We start from the raw sequence: 6096 nt of genomic DNA, 5'->3' as shown, positions 1-6096 counted from the left end.
GTGCCACAGGTTTTTCCATTAGCTGGCTCCTTTGCGCAACGTTTAAAGAGGTTTGCAGCTGGAAGATGAGGCAGCGTAGCGTGGCTTCATTCTCTCTGCCGGTAAAACAAAAAAGGGCTTTTATACCGTGGCCAGTAAAACTAAAAAGGATGCACGTCGCAGAGCCCCACGGGCCAAATGCCCCAGATTGCCGGTGTAACAGTAACTCCTGTCCTTTCCAGTATCCACTGCAAACATATTACACAGTGCTACGTGGTGCTGATATGCTGAACGAATGAGTTCCAAATAAGTATTTAATAAGTTATCCGCATTAGTATTACCATCTGGAATTGTAATGCAATGGTTAGTGTGGGAACTGGGCCGGGAGTTTTTTGTGTACGGCTAGTGTTGCAAGAAAGAGGGTGGGAGTTTTGCCTCATTGTGAGTCTGCTGGGAAAAGGCCTGAATGGAAGAAAAGCTACTGACATTAAGCCTAAAGCATATGTGCTACTCAGTTCCTCTAAACACCATGGCGACATTCCCCTGCACAGTGTATTTTAACAACACTTTTTACCACTTGCATTGAAGTAGGCAGACCACATAAATGCAGGCTCACAAAGCCATTTTGTGGTGGCGAATTATAAACTGGGAACGTAATGCGTGCCCACAAATGGAATTATCTCACGTTAGTCCCACAGTATTGCACGTTATTATTAACGTAAAGGCCCAGACCTGATCCCCTGGGAAAGAGACGGAATAAACAGAGCACACCGCGACCATGCAGGCAAAACAAGGCCATGCTTTGCATACCGTGGTGAGCCAGGGCCCCAGACTAAAACCTAGACCGATGTTTTATTGTGAACGACAACACAACAAAAATATACAAGCAAACCCTGAGAAAAAAAAAAATCATACAATCACTCACTTGACAACAAAAAGAAAACAAAAATAACAAATATTGAATTTATTATTTTTTTAAATCATATCTTCGCTGCAAATGTTTTTTTTTTTTCTTTTGCTTATTCCGCTCTTGTTTATTGCATTGAGACTTATCACAGCAACGGATTCCAAAATACAAACACAAATTTCATGCTCAAGTTTTTGTCAGAGTAGATTTTTCCCTTGAGATTTGGAAGCTCATTGAGTTAAAGGATGGGGTGTGTGATTTTGTGTTTGTACACACTGTATGTGTGCATGGGCATGTATCAATATGTGCACAGTAGATAGAAGGTCTACATAATATACTTGTGTGTTGATACATCATCTCATCTCCTGCAAGCTCAGCATTTCAATTATACTTTCACTACAATCAGGTCTGAATCATCCTTCCTGGAAGGGTAATAAAATTCTGGATGTTATTTCAGAATATCAGCAAAACATGTTTATAGTGATGTTCCCTCCCTCGCAAAGAATGTTTCTGTAGGTATGGGATCACATGGTGTCTAACACAAGTCAACAGAGTACAGAGATTTCTGAAAATTATATACGAATGAATACTACGGTTTTATTGATAATTTTATTATTATCTTGTGCTGTTGTGACAGTCCTAAGGTGCATTAAACTCACTGCCATTCATGTAATTTTCATAGCAACAATATCCAGGATGTAGTGTTAGAATAGTGTCGTACAAACCTTTACTTATCTCTACAAGTGGCACGCTATAATCAGCATGTGCTGAGTTGTAAAAATTCTTTAGAAGCTAAGAAGTTGCATCAGAATCAGAATAACCAGAATCTGGGGAAAGTTAACTTTTTATAAAGCCACTTTTTTGTAAAGCCACTTCTGGGTGTGTTATTGTATTAGAAGTGATGCACAAGCAAACAGTAAATGTATAGCATTCATTTTTGGGTGAAGAAGGAGAATCATTGGGGAGCGAGTCTTCCCCAATAATAGAACAGAATGTGTAGAAGTTAAACAGACAGCCCTGAATTCAATACATGCCCAAATAACTTAATCAATTATCTGTTCGCAGAACATCCACAAACACTGGCTCCCCTGCTGAAGCATTCTCAGGTTAAAGAATCGAAGCACGCTTCTGTTGTGAAGGGAGTTAAAGTGTGACAAAGGACACCAGACTTGGGAACATTCCTCATTAACAAATCCCCCACCCCTGCTGACTTGCTCCAAGGAGAACTGTGTTCCCAACAGCTTTTTGGCATTTGTATGAAAAGCTGAAAAGAAAAAAGAAAAACAGAAAACAGACCTCTCTGAAGTTTGAGTTAAGATACTAATATCAGTTCTATGTTAATGTTTTTTCTCAGTCATGGTTGTTGCTATTTTTAACTGTGTGAAAATACTTTTAATCACTTGAATTATCGCTTTGTAAGGGATGGCAGTGAAATGTCATTGGTATGTTATTTAATAAAGTGTGCAGAATGTTTTTTTTTCAAACAATTAAAAAGGGACAGTTTGCATTGTGGGTTTTTTGTATCATTTAATTTCAAATGTATGTTTTTGATTTGTCCGGAAATTCTTTTGTGTGCGATAAAGGATATTTTATATACTAACAGAAAAGTCTTGTTACTCATAATCTTTACAATAGCTGGCATTGAGGGATTCTGGGGTTTGTGGTCTGTAGCCAAAAAGCATGCTTCAACTATTAAACTCCAAAGCAGCTTGTACAGCAAAATTGTGCCTCCTGATATCGTATGTTTGTGGATATTTCCATTATTTCCTGCTGGACGTATTTCCTATGGCTCGTACAAACCGGGACTGCTGCGCTCGGAGAAAGTAGATCTGGCACAAGGTATAAAACTGATATGTAGGGATCCAAGCAGAGGCAACAGGAAACCTATTGCATTTGTTCCATCCATCCATTATGTATACCCACTTGTTCCTGGTCAGGGTCGCGGGGGGTGCTGGAGCCTATCCCAGCATGCAGTGGGCAAGAGGCTGGAATACACCCTGGACAGGTTGGCACTCTATCGCAGGGCACACACACACACCATTCACTCACATCATTTTAGACTCTGCAATTAGCTAAACCTGCATGTCTTTGGACTGTGGGAAGAAACCCCACATGGACATGAGGAGAACATGCAACCTCCGCCCAGATTCAGGCCGGGATTCAAACCAAGCACCTTCTTGCTGTGAGGCAACAGTGCTACCCACTGCACCACTGTGCACTCCATTTGTTACATCATTTATTCTTATGTTTATTTGTCAGCTAAAACATGTCAGGGTTAATATGGAATAAATAAGGGTGGATCCAAAGATATGGTGGCGCTCTATTATGGTGACATTCCCTCTCTCTTGCCGAAAGGTTTTGTAGAGCCTCCAAATGGTATGCTGTGGCAAAGACCACAGAAGCTTACAGCACTCGATAGGACTGGAGGCTAAGTGGCCTAAGTCAGCTATATCATCATATGTTTCACTTGAAGTCAGAAAAAACACAAAATGATCTGGTAGAGCCTCATCTCCACTGTACAAATCATATATGAGAAAATTAATGAAATGCTATACGTCACGTGTCCAGTCCAGATGTACTCGTTTTGCCAGTGTTTCTCTTCCTCTAATATAAACCAGCTGTGTGCCTCTCAGTAATGGCTTCACTGGTTGAAGCTAGTGGTTTTCACTAAACTCAGTGGTCTCATGGGAAAAGCAACAAGACCAAGGTGGGGCGGGGGAGGGGGGTGGCCAACTGCATCTTGGACGTTGTTCACAAAAAGTGATCTAATTTGAATTGCAGACTACGGAGCATTATGCCTGTTTATTGTTGTGCCGCTTCAATAAATTCTCACCTCATTGCTTAAGAATCTAATCTGAACAACAGCTACGAGTGTGTGAGTGTGTTTGGGGGGTGGTGTTGGGAAAGAGGGATATAAAAAAACAGCTAAATGCTTGCAATTTTACAATAAAGAAAAGTAAACTGTGAAAACTTGGATGCAGATCAGAAGAAGGGGCTTGAAAGATGAAGAGACGATGCGGGTGTCCAGATTCTGGTGTTGGGGGTTGCCGGATAAAGGCCTTGCTAAGATCTTGTTTTTGTCGATGATGTCACATCTCCAATTTTATATGCATCATTTTAACTCACGGTGACAACTGACAAAAACCCAAGCCACCCTGGCATATTGCCAATGTGATGCATGAACTCCCCTTCTCAAACATGGTTTGAATTAAATACCCCCCCACTCTCTTGTCAATTTCATGTCAGTGACCTGTCATTGGCACGCGATTTAATAAAGTGCACAGACTATTTTAGAAAAACTGTTCCTTTTCATGCAAACTATTAATAACACATTTTAAAGGGATAGTTGGGTGTGTTTTTTATATTATTTCATTTTAAGTGTTTGGTTTTCCTTAGTCTTAGCAGTTTTTGTTCGCAATGGAGGATATTTTAAATATTGATAGACGTTTCGGATGACCAGTATAGGGATATTTAGGGTTTGTGGTCTAAACCAAGAGAGCACACTTCAAGTAACTCTAAAGCAGCCTATATAGCAATGTGCACATATTGCATGTGTGTATATGGTCTGATTGTTATTAAACATTGCATTTAATCTTATTTTCAGTTAAAATTATTTCCTTTGTCTCTAACCATCTGAGACTAGTCCACTCAGGGAAAGATGTTCCAACACAATATAAAGGTATCTATCATAGTTATCAAAGCAGTGAAGCTGCTGGAACCCTATTGTATTTGCTGTGTTCCTTTATCATTACATTTTCTCTAAAATGCTTGACAGGTTTGTTAAGGATGGTAAAAGTTTCTATAGATTATATTTTTTGTTGTAATAGATGTGTGGCACTTATTTTTGACTATGATTTCTAATTTCAGAACTGCAGGGTTAAACTTTCTTTTTGACATTTTTTGTATTCTGATGGTGTACTAGTCTCTCTAAAAAAAGTAATTAAATTTCATGCTGAAAAAATTTCATGGATTTTCACCACTGCTTTATTCAGGATGACCCTGATGACAACAGGAAGTTTAAGGAACAAATTTGCCTCTTGCATTGACCAAATGCACCGTATCACGTTTCCCACAATCGGCAAAAAAAATAAAATAAATAAATCTACTTCTCAATAGCCAATTCTAATAGACATTAAACTTGGTATGTGTCATCTTTCTACCAGTCCATCTCTAAATTGTGAAGAAAAAGGTGCTTTGCCAAAACATAGAAGATCGGCAAATCAATCAACTAGATCCACTTGGGCTTCTTAATTGGTTTACACGTGCTTGGACCTTTATAATTGCTGCATGTACAGACCCTTGAAATATAACATCACTTTACAAACTGCTTTGCAATTGTTTGAACAGGATATCTTTGCTTTAGACCGCAATCCCTGGATGACCCTATTCAGAAAACACCAGAAAGTGTTAATGTTCCTCAGTATCTCTTCAGTAAAACGAGAAGCACCTCAAATAAACTACATGCCACAGATAAGGCTGACAATGAAAGTCAGAGTGTTCCAACCAACAGCAACACAGTGTTAATGTCAACTGTGCTAAAATAAAAATAGCAAGGTAATAAAGTAATCGATTTCAAATTAAACATGCTATAAACACAATATAAAATATAAGCCATCAACTGAATTATGGCCAGTCCATTTTCAGTTCAACGCTAAGTCATCCCTATTGACAGTACTCCGATAAATTTTTATTAAATTTTCTGTTCACTTTTTATTTCTTTCAGTAAAAATATACAAAACTAACAGAACATGGGAAACTAAAGGACCAGTGAGCATTTCCAGTCAAAGGAAAAAACGTTGCAGTGTCTGTTCTTCATTAGAAAGCGCGACCGTACAACTGACACTTCCTGTCACTTCATGCATGCAGAGTGAGAACCATGAAAATAAAAATTTAATGGATAAAGGCATGCACAGTTGGAAATCAATAACCAAAACATCAAATCTATGCTGCCTCAGTAATATATGACAGATAAATATCAGATTTTTCATCATGAAAATGAAAAATAACAAATGACTCATTCATAACCTAGAAAAAAGATTTTTAAATAATTATTTCCATATTGACATAAACCATGTCTGATTTATACATCTGTCGTAACAAAGTATTGTTGTTTTAAAATGTTTATTTTTCATAGTTACACAGCGAATTTAGATCTATGATGTTGTGGAATTACATCACTATATTAGAGTTAAATACCCAGTACATTGAAG

The sequence above is a fragment of the Anguilla rostrata genome, chromosome 1 (genome assembly GCF_018555375.3).
Source record: "Anguilla rostrata isolate EN2019 chromosome 1, ASM1855537v3, whole genome shotgun sequence".
In the NCBI taxonomy this organism is placed as follows: domain Eukaryota; kingdom Metazoa; phylum Chordata; class Actinopteri; order Anguilliformes; family Anguillidae; genus Anguilla; species Anguilla rostrata.
This window is presented reverse-complemented; position numbering follows the sequence as displayed.